This window comes from Dendrobates tinctorius, unplaced genomic scaffold, assembly GCF_039654945.1.
Source record: "Dendrobates tinctorius isolate UK_male_01 unplaced genomic scaffold, ASM3965494v1 ptg000209l, whole genome shotgun sequence".
NCBI lineage: Eukaryota > Metazoa > Chordata > Amphibia > Anura > Dendrobatidae > Dendrobates > Dendrobates tinctorius.
In genome coordinates, this window is record NW_027361876.1 from 10,303,372 (window position 1) to 10,321,186 (window position 17,815).

Genomic DNA, 17,815 nt, shown 5'->3' on the forward strand with positions numbered 1-17,815 from the left:
AGCCCAGCGGCTGAATTCTCGCCAGGCCCGATGGTCCTTGCTCTTCTCCCGTTTCCACTTCACCCTGCATTTTCTCTCTGGGGAGAAAAACGTCCGGGCCGATGATCTCTCCTGTTCCGTGGTGTCATCGGAGGAGGAGGAGCCTCGGCTGATAGTCCCATCTGAGAGCATGAGGACCGTGGCTCCGGTCGCCCTCGAGTCTGTACCTCCGGGCAAGACTTTTGTCCCTGCCCATCTGCGACCGGAGGTCCTCTCTTGGGCTCATTCGTCCAGGCTGGGTGGACATTTTGGGACCAAACGGACCTCTGAGCTTCTGGCGAGGACGTACTGGTGGCCAAATATGGCCAGTGACGTCAGGGACTATATACGAGCGTGCGTCTCTTGCACCCAGAATCGGCCCTCTCTGCAGCGGCCCGCTGGGTTACTCTACCCTCTGCCGGTTGCTGACAGGCCCTGGGAGATGGTCGGTATGGACTTTGTGGTGGGTCTGCCCAAGTCCAGTGGCAGCACCATCATTTGGGTGGTCACCGATCATTTCTCCAAGATGGTGCATCTGGTACCACTCTCTCGGCTACCTTCTGCACGGGGCCTGGCAGCGTTGTTTATTAAACATGTTTTCTTCCTGCACGGCATGCCGGATAAGATTGTCAGCGACTGGGGTCCTCAGTTTGCGTCTCGGTTCTGGATAGAGCTCTGTTCTCTGCTCAGCATAGAGCTAAATCTCTCCTCGGCCTATCATCCCGAGACGAATGGGTTGGTTAAGAGAGCCAACCAGTCCCTGGTGACATATCTGCGACATTTTGTCTCGGCCAGGCAGGATGATTGGGCACCCTTGCTGCCGTGGGCGGAGTTCACCTTGAACAACGCTGTGGCCGACTCCACCGGTCAGACCCCATTCCTCTTAAATTATGGCCAGCATCCGCGCATCCCCGTGCCCATGCCCATGTCATCCACCGACTCTAGGGTGGCAGACTGGGCGGTGGAGGCACGTGACATTTGGGATCGCACGCAGGATGCTATCTGGGCCTCCAAGGAGAGAATGAGGTCCTCCGCTCTAATCTTCGCTCCTGGCGACTTAGTGTGGCTCTCCGCTCGAAACATCAGGCTGCGGGTGGAATCCGCTAAGTTTGCATCAGGCTATATTGGCCCTTTCAATGTCCTCGAGCGGATCAACTCTGTGGTCTACCGCCTGGCTCTTCCGCCACACTTGGCTATCTCGGACATGTTTCATGTGTCTCTCCTTAAGCCGATGCACATGTCCCAGTTTTCTGAGCCATCTGACGGGACATCAGACCTGTCGTCAGACGAGTTTGAGGTCAATGCCATCGTGGGATCCAAGATGATGCGGGGCAAAAAGTTTTACTTGGTGGATTGGAAGGGTCATGGTCCAGAGGCTCGGACCTGGGAGCTGGTGGAGAACATCCACGCTCCTCTTCTCATTGTGGAATTTGAGCGGAGTGAGGCGGGCCCTAGGGGGGGGAAGTAATGTTAGGCGTCGGATTTCTGTTGCTGCACAGCGAGAATCCTGAGCCTTACTTCCAGCGGTCTCCCATTCCTCTCCAGCCACAGAGGAGGTTGCTCAGCAAACCTCGTCGGTCCAGGAGCTCTGCCCAGACCAGCTCCGTGGGTGTGCTTGCTGCTGCTACCTCTGGCACAGCTATGGCAATATATGCTGCTCAGCATTGAGATTCTCCAGGGACTAAGTCCCCATGTCAGGCCACTGAGCATGCCCATGGAGTGATTTCCCATTGGAGATCGAAGGTCACGTGCTCAGGTCGCTCGTGTTCAGATTGGCCCATCCGAGAAGCCAGGAAGGTCCCGGACGCTCGCGGCTATAAAAGGTTTGCATGGCTGTACAGCCATGCGCTAGGATAGCCTGTATTTTCAGTCTATAAGGAGTGAGTGGTGTATGCACGTATAAATGTCTCTGGCGACTGACTCATTATGAAACCCCTACCCTTGGTACGCATGTGTTGTGCAACCTAGCCTGCTAGCGCCCAGGCTTAGGTGTAGATAGGTCAGAGTTTGAGTCAGGCATTAGCCATCATCAGTGACGCGGCATGCCTCAGTGCCCCATGCTCCGCACTCCATAGTCAGCATCTACAGTGGCGCTCGTGGCAGCGACGCCACGCGCTCAGTGGGCCTAGAAGGACTCTAACCCTGTGTCCTTGGGTAGAGTTCTGTGGCCGCTTGCTGTGCGCTCTTTGGTGGGCTCTGTGAGTTAAACAGGCTCTGGCATCCATGTTCAACGGCTGTGTGGCTCTGTGAACTAACAGAGTCCGCTCCTGTTCACATTGGGTGACGTAACCCACGTTTGACGGTTTTTACGCCACTCTATTCTTCCGCCATTACCTAGCAGCAGTGTACCACCTCTGCACGGTGGACCCCGGGCTGCGAACGCACCTACTATTATTTTATAATTTTGTGCGTTCCGCCAGTCCTAACACAAAGTGTCCCCGCCTAGGCCTTTGTGAGGAACCACGTTGCACAGACTGTCCAGAAGCAGATGGCATTTGTGACTCCTCATCCTCCACCTCTTCCACAACCTCCTCCCTTAGTGCTTGCAGTGTTTTTTCAAGCAGGCAGATAAGGGGGATAATCATGCTGACTAGTGCATCATCTGCACTCACCATTCGCGTGGAATCATTGAAGGCACGCAAAACGTGGCAGATGTCCTTCATAGAGGCCCACTCAGTGGTGGTGAAGTGTGAACGGTGCGCAGTGCGACTTGTTTGCGCCTGATGCAGCTGGTACTCCATTACTGCTGCCTGCTGCTCACACAACCTCTCCAACATATGTAACGTTGAATTCCACCTGGTGGGTAGGTAACATATGATGCGATGTTCCGGAAGGTGTAATTGGCGCTGCAGAGCTGCAATGCGCGATCTTGCCATGCTGGAACGCCACAAGTGAGCGCACTCTATGCGGACCTTGTGCAGCAGTGCATCAAGATCCAGATAGTCCCTTAAAAAACTCTGCACGACCAAGTTGAGCACATGTGCCAGACATTGGATGTGAGTAAGGTTGCCTAGGCCCAGAGCTGCCACCAGATTTCGGCCATTGTCACACACTACCATGCCTGGCTGGAGATTCGCTGGCATAAACCACACGTCGCTCTTCTGCTTGATGGCATTCCAGAGCTCCTGCGCTGTGTGGCTTCGATTCACCAAAGAAATTAATTTCAATACGTCCTGTTGACGTTTGGCCACGGCTGTGCTCATATCGGTCGTAACAGGTAAGCGTTCACGGGTCCATGTGGAGGTAGACTGTGACGGCTCGTGCAGCACTGATTCAAAGGAACTGGAGTATGAGGAGGAGTCAATGTGTACAGACTGGATTCCTGCAATCCTTGGAGTTAGCAGAACACGTACAGCGCCACTCTCAAGATCTGTACCCGGCTCCACAACATTTACCCAATGGGCAGTGAGGGAAAGATATCGTCCCTGTCCATGGTTACTGGTCCACGCATCGGTGGTCAGGTGGACCTTGCTACTGACGGTGTTTAGTAGCGCATGTTCAATTTTTCCCTTCCCATGCTTTTGCAGGACAGGGACGGCTTGCCTGCTGAAATAAAAGTGGCTGGGCACGTTGTATTGTGGGACTGCCATTGCCATGAAGTTACGGAATGTGCCAGTTTCCACCAGGCTGAATGAGAGCATTTCAAGGGACAGTAGTTTTGCAAAGCCAGCATTCAGAGCCTGTGCTCAGGGGTGGTTTGCCGAGTATGGGCGACTTTTCTCCCATGCCTGTGCTATCGATGGCTGTAGACTGGCCTGGGAGTGTGAGGATGACAGGGAACGTGGTGCTGTGGGTGGAATGACACTGTGTCTCTGTATAACAGTGCCAGAGGTTCTTCCATGGCGATCCTGTGAGGAAGCCGAACCAGCTGTGTGTGAGCTGGAGGAAGAGACTACAACATGAGCTGAAGAGGTGGTAGGTGGCACTGTAGGTTGGCCTAGGTCTTCAGTGTGTCTTTGTAAATCCACCACGTGCTTGGTCCGCACATGTTTCCACATATTTGTGGCATTGTGGTTGCTGACACTTTTCCCTCTTTTCACTTTCTGATTACACAGCTTGCATTTGACAAAGCAAATGTCATATGCAACTGTGTCAAAAAAGGACCAGGCATTGCAAGTCTTGGGAGCGCCCGTTTTGGGTTTTGGAAGAGGCATGCTCCTAATGGGTGCCGAAGTGAAGGCTACAGGCAACCGAGTCTGCCCCCTCCCTCTCCCTCCTTTTTTGGCCGTTCGGGGAATCTCTTCCTCAGAGCTGCTCCCATCACCTTCCTGTACCTCACACCATGATGGGTCAAGGACCTCATCATCTACACTACCCTCTTCAAACAACTGCTTCTCCTGTGTAGTCTCGACAGCACAGTACGCACCAGAAAGTGGCATCTGAGTCTCATCATCAGAAGCATACTGAGGTGTGCTGACTAGTGTTGAGCATTCCGATACCGCAAGTATCGGGTATCGGCCGATACTTGCTGTATCGGAATTCCGATACCGACTTCCGATATTTTTTCAATATCGGAATTCGGCATCGGAATCGGAAGTTCAGTTGATTGACAGCCTGACGTCATCATGATGCGCGGTGTGTGCGCATCATGATGCGCCGTCATTTCGGGCCTTCCGGGGGTCTCTGCCGGCCTGCCGGGGGGCTGTGCCGGCCTGCCGGGGGGCTGTGTGGACTGCCCGGGGTCTGTACCGGCCTGCCGGGGGGCTGTGCCGGCCTGCCGGTGGTCTGTGCACCCTGTGGGGGTCTGTACCGGCCTGCCGGGGGGCTGTGCCGGCCTGCCGGGGGGCTGTGCTGATGTCCGGGGGTCTGTGCAAGCATCGTCCGATGGGACTACAAGTCCCATCGGGCGATGCCTGCTACCATGACAGTGATTGACACATTAGCCAATGATGGGACAGTAGTAGTCCCATCATCCGGCTAATGTGTTAAATGTTAAAAAAAAAAAAAATACTACATACATACTACATGCATGCTACATACATGCTACATGCATGCTACATACATACTACATACATACTACATACATGCTACATACATACTGCATGCTACATACATACTACATACATACTACATGCATGCTACATACATACTACATGCATGCTACATACATACTACATACATACTGCATGCTACATACATACTACATACATACTACATACATACTACATGCATGCTACATACATACTACATACATACTACATACATACTACATGCATACTACATACATACTACATGCATGCTACATACATACTACATGCATGCTACATACATACTACATACATACTACATACATACTGCATGCTACATACATACTACATACATACTACATACATACTACATGCATGCTACATACATACTACATACATAATACATACATACTGCATGCTACATACATACTACATACATACTACATACATACTACATGCATGCTACATACATACTACATACATACTACATACATACCACATATATACTACATACATACTACATGCATGCTACATACATACTACATGCTACATACATACTACATATATACTACATGCATGCTACATACATACTACATGCATGCTACATACATACTACATACATACTACATACATACTGCATGCTACATACATGCTACATACATACCACATATATACTACATACATACAATACATTCATACAATACTTACATAGACATACAGTACATATAACATAGAGTAACATACTTACCAATACTTGTCACATTGTTCCCCGAAGCCATTGTCTTTTCCGGGATAAATATTAACATAACAAACCACAAAAATACTCACCCACGATCCGAAGCAGTCCACGAGTGTGTCCCACGACGATCTTGGGTAGAGAACTGCAGCATCAGATGATGCTGCCGTTCTCTACGGGCTGCAGGAACCCAATGACGGAAGGTAGGTATCCTTCCGCACTGTATTCCTCCGCCACTTAAAAAAAAAAAGTCCCTAGTCTCACTTTATGCCATTGCTGTGTGGGAATTTCCCACACAGCAATGGCATAAAGTGAGACTAGGGACTTTTTTTTTTTTTGGCGGAGGAATACAGTGCGGAAGGATACCTACCTTCCGTCATTGGATTCCTGCAGCCCGTAGAGAACGGCAGCAACAGCTGATGCTGCAGTTCTCTACCCAAGATCGTCGTGGGACACACTCGTGGACTGCTTCGGATCGTGGGTGAGTATTTTTGTGGTTTGTTATGTTAATATTTATCCCGGAAAAGACAATGGCTTCGGGGAACAATGTGACAAGTATTGGTAAGTATGTTACTCTATGTTATATGTACTGTATGTCTATGTATGTATTGTATGAATGTATTGTATGTATGTAGTATATATGTGGTATGTATGTAGCATGTAGTATGTATGTAGCATGCATGTAGCATGCATGTAGTATGTATGTAGCATGCATGTAGTATGCATGTAGTATGTATGTAGCATGCAGTATGTATGTATGTAGCATGTAGTATGTATGTAGCATGCATGTAGTATATATGTAGTATGTATGTAGCATGCATGTAGTATGTATGTAGTATGTATGTAGCATGTAGTATGTATGTAGTATGTAGCATGTATGTAGTATGTATGTAGCATGTAGTATGTATGTAGCATGTATGTAGTATATATGTAGTATGTATGTAGCATGTATGTAGCATGCATGTAGTATATATGTAGTATGTATGTAGCATGCATGTAGTATGTATGTAGTATATATGTAGTATGTATGTAGCATGCAGTATGTATGTAGTATGTATGTAGTATGTATGTAGCATGCATGTAGCATGCATGTAGTATGTATGTAGTATGTATGTAGTATGTATGTAGCATGCAGTATGTATGCAGTATGTATGTAGCATGTATGTAGTATGTATGTAGTATGTATGTGGTATGTATGTAGCATGTAGTATGTATGTAGCATGCATGTAGTATATATGTGTTATGTATGTAGCATGTAGCATGCATGTAGCATGCATGTAGTATGTATGTAGTATATATGTGGTATGTATGTAGCATGCAGTAAGTATGTAGCATGCATGTAGTATATATGTAGTATGTATGTTGCATGTAGTATTTATGTAGTATGAATGTAGCATGTATGTAGTATGTAGTATGAATGTAGCATGTATGTAGTATGTATGTAGTATGCATGTTGTATGTATGTAGTATGTATGTAGCATGCAGTATGTATGTAGCATGTATGTAGCATGCATGTAGTATGTATGTAGTATGTATGTAGTATGTATGTAGCATGCAGTATGTATGTAGCATGCATGTAGTATATATGTGTTATGTATGTAGCATGTAGCATGCATGTAGCATGCATGTAGTATGTATGTAGTATATATGTAGTATGTATGTAGCATGCAGTATGTATGTAGCATGCATGTAGTATATATGTAGTATGTATGTTGCATGTAGTATTTATGTAGTATGAATGTAGCATGTATGTAGTATGTAATATGAATGTAGCATGTATGTAGCATGTATGTAGTATGCATGTTGTATGTATGTAGCATGTAATTTTTTTTTTTTTTTTTTTTTTTTTTTTTACATTTAACACATTAGCCGGATGATGGGACTACTACTGTCCCATCATTGGCTAATGTGTCAATCACTGTCATGGTAGCAGGCATCGCCCGATGGGACTTGTAGTCCCATCGGACGATGCCTGCACAGACCCCCGGAGCCTGCACAGCCCCCCGGCAGGCCGGCACAGCCCCCCGGCAGGCCGGCACAGCCCCCCGGAGCCTGCACAGCCCCCCGGCAGGCCGGCACAGCCCCCCGGCAGGCCGGCACAGCCCCCCGGAGCCTGCACAGCCCCCCGGCAGGCCGGCACAGCCCCCCGGAGCCTGCACAGACCACCGGCAGGCCGGCACAGACCACCGGAGCCTGCACAGACCCCCTGGCAGGCCGGCACAGCCCCCCGAAAGGCCCGTACAGACCCCAGAGAGGCTGTACAAGGGCAGGAAAGGGTTTTTCTTATTCCGATACCGGAAGTCCCATAGACTTGAATGGGACTTCCGGTATCGGAATCGGCGATACCGATACTTTTTTTAAAGATCGGCCGATACCATCCGATACGATACTTTGAAGTATCGGACGGTATCGCTCAACTCTAGTGCTGACCATAGGCACTGGCCCACCCGCCTCTTCAGATTCAGAGAGACAAAGCTGTTGCGCATCACTGCATACTACCTCTTCTTCAAATTCTCAAATGCTGCTTGGCTGGCCCCCTCTTTCCAAGCCAACAGATTCAGAGAACAGAAGTAGAGATGGCTCCTGTCCAGGGCTCTCTGACTGCCTGGGCAATTTGGCAGGTGGTGAAGAGACAGATGGGTGCTCTTCAGTGCGCTGGACCTGAGAGGATCTGGAACTAATTGAAGTTGATGCGTTAGCTGCCATCCATCCGACAACGACTTCAATTTGTTCGTCCCGCAGCAGTGGGGTATGGCGCGCTCCTGCAAAGCTGCGCATGAAGGACTGTTCCCTGGGAAAACTGGGGGATGCTGAGTCACTGGTGCCCGCAGCAGGCACAGAATCCCCACGTCCTCTCCCTGCAATAACTCCACACCCACGACCATGTGCCTTACTCCCTGCCTTCTTCATCTTGGTAGACTTGTAAAGATAGGCAGAAAAGTATTAAGGGCTTAGTGAGCTTATTCCTGAACAGCTGCTAACAGGTATAAGAAACACTAATTTTATAAAGTGTGGACTAGACTTTAATATGAGCTAATGTGGCCTACACAACTGTAAAGTGGAGTGTTTGGTGAACTTTACTAACTTTTTTTTTCACAAAAAGACACTGGATGTGCCCAAAGATATAGAACCGATAGTATCACAAACTTTTTGTAGCTATTATAATGCAGGAAGGTAACCTACAATGCAATAGGCTAATACTAATGTGGCTGGGGCTGCAGGGCACAAGCCAGCAGAAAGGCTCCTCTATCTACTCCTATATAGTGTTTGCAAATATTCTAGCTGGATACGGATGGAACCACACTAATAGGAGAAATCTGGAAAAATGAGCAGCACTAATGCAAAAACGGACAATGTATGAGGCAGTAATGCACACTGAGTGGACTACAACCGGAGGTGGCTGCAGAACACACTACAGCGTGAGCTGCACTCACACACAGAGACCTCGCAGACAGCCGTGAACAGCGCTGCAAGGCAAAAGAAAGCTTCTCACACAGCGGTTGCTAAAGTAGCCTGGGTAAAGCACAATAAAGCAAATCGCTAGCTCAAACTGTCCCTCAGAGTCAGAACAGCAGCGTCCTGTCCCTAAGTAAATTCACAGCAGAGTGAACCCAAAATGGCGGTGGCGGCCTTTATAGTGCATCATGACTTCATTTCAGCAGCCAATCACAGCCATGCCATTAGTTAACATGCCTAACATGCATAACAGGATGTGCCCACACTTCTTAGGATTCCTCATTGGTTGAATAAAATCAAACTGGCTCATTGCATTATGGGAACTTCCGATTCCGGTATTCAATATTCTAAAAGTATCGGAACTCCGATACCGCGAATATCGGCCGATACCCGATATTGCAGTATCAGTTTGCTCAACACTAGTACTGGTGCAAAGAGATATATTTCTATATACAGTTGAAATTAGAAGTTTACATACACTATGTAAAAAGACACATGAATGTTTTTCTCAATATCTGACATGAAATGAGAATAAACCTTTCCCGTTTTAGGTCAATTAGGATTCCCATAATCTATCTATATAATTGCCTTGTAATGTTTTCATTTCCTCTTCTGTCCAAATGTCACCGTATCCCAGAATTCCAAGCGGAGGAAGTTTACCGACTGCCATATTGGGACACCCAAGTGATGGGTGTCTCAATATGGAAACTGCTGCAGGTACAAACCTATTGCGTGGTACCACCAGCAAAACACCGTCGCACCATACACACTCTCACTTACTCATGCAGCCTCTTGCATGGTACCACCAGTGGAACACCGTCACACTGCGCCCGCGTGAATTCCGCCCAGGCGCAGTAAATCATTCGGCTGATCACGGCAGCAGATATGCGACGTGTCTACAGGCAGAGGAAGCCAGTCACATTAGAGGGGTTTTCCCCACAAATGAAAGTTCATTTTAAAAATTGTCTGTGTCTGACCGTGTACGGAGCATACCACATCTCCAGGGCAGGGGAGGAAGCAAAAGACAATACTGACATTACAGCAGGGGATCACAGAGGCTTCATTTTATGAGGTAAAATATTTCACTGACTGTTTTTAAACATTATTTTACCTCACAAAATGTATCCTCTGCGATCTCCTGCTGTAATGTCAATATTGTCTTTTGCTTCCTCCCCTGCCCAGGAGCTGTGGTATGTTCTGTACACAGTCAGACACAGACAATTTTTAAAATGAACTTTCGTTCCTGGGAAAACCCCTTTAAATAGAAATTCCTCCTGACATGCTGTGCACTGACAGTTTAGTGATGGTGTACATAGGTAAAACAAAAGATGACATGAGAGAAGACAGCAGATGGGGGAGAGAGAAAGCTCACAGGGGTGAGACAGACAGAGCACAGGGGGGAGACAGCTGAAACGGGACAGCACATGAGGGGAGATCACAGCACAGGAAGGAGAGAGACAACAGACAAGGGGGATAGCACATGGGGTAGACAGGTCAAAGAAGAGAGCACAGATGAGAGAAGTCAGCACATGGAGAAAGAAAGAGTGGCTAGCTGGGTGAGCACATTGGGGGGAGAGATTCTCAAGGCTGCAAAGCCTGCCCCCATCATGACATTAACCCCTTCCAATGCAATAGCAACGGGCTGCCATCTAGTTATTAATATTTGCCAAATGCTAGAATAATGAGAGAGGTTGTTTTAAGGCTTTTTTTAATTACTTACTGCAAAGTCAAAATTTTGCATACATTTCATTAGTATTTGGTACTGTTGCCTTTAAACTTAATGACTTGTGTCAAACGTTTGGGATATCCTTCCACAAGCTTCTGACAATAGTTGGTCAGAATTTGGGCCCATTCCTCCTGACAAAACTGGTGTAAAGGCTTCATCAGGGGGCCCCCTGACGAAGCCTTTGGGTGAAACGTGTGATGGGGCTGGTGGACCAGGACACATGTACTTGACCCGCTTCTATTTACATAACATCTTATCTGTAAGTATTGACTTTGTTGCATCTTTCTCAGTAAACTATTTCGTACTAGTCATGGCACTTGCGTTTTGACTTGATTATCAGGCTAGTGGGGTTACTTGTCCTATTCAGTATTTGACCTTGTACTGGTATATTTCTTACTTTGTACATGTAACTGGTACCACTGTTAGGAACATTCTGTTTTGTTATGTGTGTGTCTTTTTGATATAATTTTTTTATATATATTTAACCTATTATATATGGAGCATCATGTTGGGCCCATTATGGGAAGAGAAAATAAACTCACAGAGAATGACTGACTAAGTCTCAAAAAGGCTGGGAACATTTTTTTGATATTATATGTTTATGTGCCCCCATATAGTACTACAATAATATATAAATCTGAAAAAATGGAGTGCTATACAATATGTGTATATAAGTATCAAAAATTTTATTCACGTAATTAGACAGTATTAAACAATATTTAAAAAAATTACAACAAGGACAAATGACCTAGAAAATACCAGAAGCTTGGAGGTAGACAAACAACCATTGTCTAATCATAGTGAATAATACTGGGTAGAGCTTATATAGTATTAAGAAAGAATGGAGGCCAATTCAAATACGTAGCCTAAAAGACTTGTTGTTATTAGTAGTATTTTCCTGAAAATGTCAGGTAAATGGTACAAACATTAGGTCTGTGCTATTTCCCACCCTTCATATGCAAAGTTCAATATGTATGCTGAGAGTATAGCGATTCATTGGTAATGCTTACCCCCGAGGGATGCCAACCACAATATGGGTAAGCACTACCAATGAATCGCTATATTGTTTAATACTGTCTAATTATGTGAATACAATTTTTTATACTTTTTTTTACAAATACTGTATATCACTCCATTTTTTTGGATTTATATGGGGCCCATTATATATGGAGCATCAAATGGGGCCAATTATATATGACGCATTTTATGGGGTCCATTATATACTGTTCAAAAAAAATAAAGGGAACACTGTTCCATTTGCAACAGGCTGTTTGAGTTCACTTTATTTTTTGAGCAGTATATATAGAGCATTATATGGGGCCTTTTCTGTATGGAGCATTATATGGGGTCCATTCTGTATGAAGCAATATATGGGGCCCAACATACTGTATGAAGCATTATATGGGACTCATACTGTATGGAGCAATATATAGTATAGTATATATGTAGCAATATACTGGGTCCATCATATACATGGAGCATTAAATGGGGCCCATTATATAATGTCTGAAACTTTATATGGGACCCATTATGTATGGAGCTCATTATACTGTATGAAGCATTATATGTGGTCCATTCTGTATGGAACAATATGTCGTGCCCCTAATACTGTATGAGCAATATATGAAGCTCATTATTCTGTATGGAGCACTATGTGGTTCCCATAATACTGTATGGAGCAATATATGGGACTCATTATTTTGTATGGGGCACAATGTGGTGCCTAGAATACTGTATGGAGGGCTACACTGTCTGAGCTATTGTAGAATTTACAGTAGATATCACTTAGGTAACGTAAGAAATAAATTAAATCTATGGCATTGTATTAAACCTATATTTCTTTGCTGTATCTGTGCATCATGAATCATGGTATGTGTTAAAGGGGCCCATTGAGACTATTGCGTCCGGGGTCAACGAAAACCTGGAGCCGACCCTGAATGCAGCATATAAATTATGGAAAGTTATAGTTGAAAAACACTTTTTACAAATAATGGATAACTCACCAAAGCAAATACAAAACTCTATTTTCTAATTAAGGATTCTGTTCTAAGTGTTCATGCTTACAACAGTGTTAAGACTTTGTACAAGGTCTGTGCTCAAGGCTTACACTTCATACATATGCCTGTGTTTGTCACGGACCCAACACTTACCCATTATACCAAATAGCAAAGCCACTAAAGAAGACTCAAAGTCTTCAAATATTAATTTTTAAACAGCAGACAAAAAGGCAGCAACACTTACCTGCCCAGATCTTGGAACAAATGCACTAAAGGGTGCAGCCAGCATGAGGGGTGTTCACACTGTTATGCATTGAGAGTGTGCTGGCCAGCCTGCCTAATCGAAAAGAAGGGGCGTGACTAATAGGCTGTGAACCAGACACTACGCAGTACCCTTGTATGAACAACGCCCTATGCGGGCCTTTATTGTACTAGTGTATACTGGGCAGTCACCCCTACAGGAATGGGTAGGTGGAGAGTGGCTAAATAGCAAAGCCACTAAAGAGGTCTCAAAGTCTCCAAAAATTCATTTTTAAACAGAAGACAAAAAGGCAGCAACACCTACCTTAGTGCATTTGTTCCAAGATCTGGGCAGGTAAGTGTTGCTGCCTTTTTGTCTGCTGTTTAAAAATGAATTTTTGGAGACTTTGAGTCTTCTTTAGTGGCTTTGCTATTTAGTTTAGTGTAGGGACCGGTAAGCGTGAGGATCTTTGGCACAGGTTACGGGCTCACATATTTTGGTCAAAATATCAGCTAATACCTCACTATTTTTGTATTTTTTGCACTATATTTTTTGGGGTGCAGACAAGCCCAGACTCGTCTGGTCTCGCTTGAGGGGTGTTCACATAGCTACGCATTGAGAGTGTGCTGGCCAGCCCACCTAATCGAATAGTAGGGGCGTGATTAATAGGCTGTGAACCAGACACTATGCAGTACCCTTGTGTGAACAACGCCCTATGCGCGCCTTTATTGTGCAGTTGTATACTGGGCAGTCACCCCCTCCAGGAATGGGTAGGTGGAGAGTGGCTGTTGATCTGGTATTTTGCACCTGTGTTGCTGACATCTTGCTCTTTGTGCTGGCTGCACCCTGTAGAGCATTTGTTCCAAGATCTGGGCAGGTAAGTGTTGCTGCCTTTTTGTCTGCTGTTTAAAAAACGTACCCATTATAGTCTATGGGGCTATTCACATGGCCGTGCTTCTTTACAAACTGTTTCCTTGCAAAACTCATGTAGGCAGGTCCATTTTTTCCAGCAACAGGGATGAAAAGTGCCAATACAAGTCTATGGAAGGGGGTTTTCCTAGGGAACTTGTAAAAATGAACATATGCTAGACATAGGAATGAATACCAAGGTATCACAGCTTATCTTTTAAAATCTGTATCTTAGGCTACTTTCACACTTTGCGTTTTTGTGCATTGTTTTGCACGTGTTTTTCTTAAAAAAAAGTATGTTTTTTTGCTCTGATTTGCGCATTAACATGCGCACGTCAGTGTACCCATAGACTATAATGGGTGGTTGGGTGAAAAAAAACGCATTGCATGCGTTTTTTTGGGGCAAGTCGGACGCACAAAAAAATGCAACAGAGTGCATTTTGGGTGCCCGAGCGCACACTACAAAAAACCGCATGCGCATACAAACACGTACAAACGCATGTGTATGCGCACCCATGTAAAGAATAGGAAAAAAAGCATGCTTTTTTTGCGCAAAAAAAAACGCAAGTGTGAAACCAGCCTTAGAAGTTCAGCCATTGAAATCAATGGGTGTCCATGGCACACGCTGAGTAGCAAAGCAGGTTTAGTCTCTAAATTTCTCTCTACATATGTTAGCAACCCATGATATAAAAAAAATTTCTCTGTACATTTAACTAAATACAGCTACATTGAAATATAAAGATGGATCTTATTTAGGAGTGTTAAAATTCAAAGTTCACTTTTGTATTGACAACATTGATTTTTCGTGTCAATTGGTTATTTTTTTTTTTTAGAGTATGTCATAAATATGATTGGGCAACTTTATTTTTAAAATATTGGTGTCGAGGTAGCTATTTAGGGAGGGCTAAATTAACCCTTCACGGTTGAGCCAGTGATTTCCAAATTATTCCAGTGTTGCTAGCAACTCAAATGACCACACGGAGACTGGGGTCTCTGTACGGGAGGATCGAGGCAGATCACTAAGCCCCTTTATTTTAGTCACATCTTTTATAATCTTTTGCTTAATTATGCAAGGTTCTCAAGTACCAATAGCATCATTTCACTTTATAAGCCAATAATATTGCAAGAAAACCGGAAACTACATATATGTCCATACGTAGATAGCGTAGAAAGTAGTATAATGGCATATTCTTCAGAGTTTTACACCCCCGCTTCACTTATCTTATACAGATGAGAACAGTCTGGTTTCATGACAGCCCATGCCAATTATAAAAATTTATCTTACAACAACAAAAACGGAGAAACGAAACCTTACAGAGAAATGGAGAATTGAAACTTAAGCTCTGATTTTAGTATTAACCCTTCACATTCCCCCCTAGATAAAATTTTTTAACACATATGCAGCATCAGAGGTGCTATCCCAAGCTAACAGCTTGAGGGGTACTGGTCTTCACATGACTGATGCCGTGTTACCAGTCATGGCTGTCGCGGCACACCCATCCCCCCTGTATACTGCAGTTCATGAATAACAATTTTTGATCACTGTGGTGGGGATCTTTTGTAGGTAGGCATGTGCTTGGCTTCAACATCTTCATCAAGTAGCCTTTTGAGATCGGTGCAGAGAAGAGCAGGGGCAACGACACCTTTGGTATCATCATTAGCTGGCTTAGTGTAGAATTTCCTAATACATGCAGGAATACACCAAAGAACAAGTTTTAGTATCACATATACAACAAGGATACAGGCAGCAATGTATAACAAGCTTTGTAAGATCCCAGCTACCCAGCCCCCAATTCCCTTAAACCAATTGGCTAGATTGAGAAAGGAGAAGGTGTCTGACCACCAACTGTCCTTATTACAATCATTGTCTTTATCGTATTGATCTGAGTCTTTGAATATCTTCTAACTTTAACTTTTAACTTCTACCAATAATAATATGGAAAATGCGAAAAACCAAAACATTATGTCCCCCTTATTTGCTATTGGCTTGTTGGGTGATGGGGAGGACTTGATAGGGACCGTCATACAAGGGTTCTAGTCCGTGCTTCCTGACATGCCTCTTCACGACTACCAAATCACCAGGCTTCAGGTTATGACAGGTGTCGGTTTCTGCTGAATCTGGAAAAGAAAAGGAAACTAGAACATAGGTGTTAGCAAGATTTTTACTAAGCAGAATAACATATTGAACAACACGGTCAGTCTCTTCTGATAACTGCTGAGGCTGAAAATTTGCAACTGGGGGCCTAGCACCGTACAATATCTCATATGGGGACAGGCCATGTTTTGCAATAGGGGCAGTACGAATGTGGTATAGTACAATGGGTAGGAGCTCTGGCAATGGAGCCGTAGTCTCCTGCATCATTTTGGTCAATTGTCCCCTCAGTGTGCCATTCAACCTCTCAACTTTCTCACTGGATTGTGGGTGGTACAGAGTATGGAGGGCTACAGTGGATCCAAGTATTGTCAGAACTTCTTGGTACACATGAGAAGAAAAGGCTGGACCTTGATCACTTTCAACAACTTCTGGAACCCCATATCTGCATATAACTTCCATCACCAGTTTCTTCGCTGTGGTTTTTGCAGTCATGTTGGCTTTTATCCTAAGTCATGTAACTAGGCTCGTTAAAGGGTCAACATTGACTTTAGGATTGCTACCTCCAATAGGTGGCACTAGAGTTCTAGTCCTCTTCCTCTCTGAAGAGACAATTTGCATAATTAGCATATTTCCCAGAGGAGCATTGCGGCTTTAAGTCTCCTCACCTCGACATGCTTAGCATGTTATTCTCCGCAAGGAGAAATTATACTTCTTGGATATCGGTCAGACGCCTCTCTCACAGCCAAACCAGATCTTCTCCCACTTTGCACTGATGAGGGGCAGTACCCCGAAACACAGTGTCTGTAAATGGAGATTCTGGCTTGGCTTTTATCCTAAGTCATGTAACTAGGCTCCTTAAAGGGTCAACATTGACTTTTAGGATTGCTACCTCCAATAGGTGGCACTAGAGTTCTAATCCTCTTCCTCTCTGAAGAGACAATTTGCATGTTGGCAACAGGGAATGCTTCCAGCCAACTGGAGAACATGTCAACAGCAACCAAACAGTATTCATACCTTCCAGACTTAGGCAACGTGATATGGTCCACCTGGAGCCTTTGGAAAGGATAGTCGGGCTTAGCAAGATGCTTTGGGGGCACACGTTGAAGTTGACCTGGATTGCAAGTCTGACAGATATTACAGGCACGGTTGAGCGCTGACAAAACTGTGGAAATTCCCGGGGCCCAGTAGAATTTTTGCACCAGTGCGAGGGCCTGATTCTTTCCTCGATGTGTAGGCCCATGTGGCAATAGCAGGGTACATCCGCTTAGGGAGACACACAAGTTGGTCGTTTTTCCAGAGACCATTATCCATTCGTGTCCCATCAGTCTTCCATTGCTTCACCTCTTCCTTTGGAGACATTCTCTGCGTCGTCATTAAGCGGTCTCGCGGGGTCCGACAGAAAACTTCAGTCTGTTGTAGATCATCAGGTTCTTGTAGGGTCAGTGCTTCTTGTAACTGTTTACGTTGAGAGCATGTGGTCACCATAGTTGGTATGGTTGGTTCAACGGGTAAGAGAGCGGCGGCTTTTGCTTGCATATCTGCAAATGTGTTGCCAACAGTCTGTGGACTGGTCCTAGGACCATGCGCCTTAATTTTGATAATAGCCACCTGAGTAGGTAATTTGATCGAGTCCATGAGGGTTTTAACAGCTTCAGCATTTTTCACTGGGG

General features: G+C 45.1%; 1 protein-coding gene and 1 long non-coding RNA gene across 3 annotated transcripts in view; one reads left to right on the forward strand and one right to left on the reverse strand.

Moving 5' to 3' along the window:
- Window positions 1-13,314, reverse strand: part of LOC141058119 (uncharacterized) — a 157,669-nt gene extending 144,355 nt beyond the window's left edge. For both annotated transcript variants that reach the window (XR_012222103.1, XR_012222102.1), the window contains exon 1: window positions 13,145-13,314. This is a non-coding gene — a long non-coding RNA (uncharacterized lncRNA). The remainder of the gene's footprint in view (window positions 1-13,144) is intronic.
- Window positions 1-17,815, forward strand: part of EPYC (epiphycan) — a 74,023-nt gene that overhangs the window by 37,225 nt on the left and 18,983 nt on the right. The window lies entirely within an intron of this gene.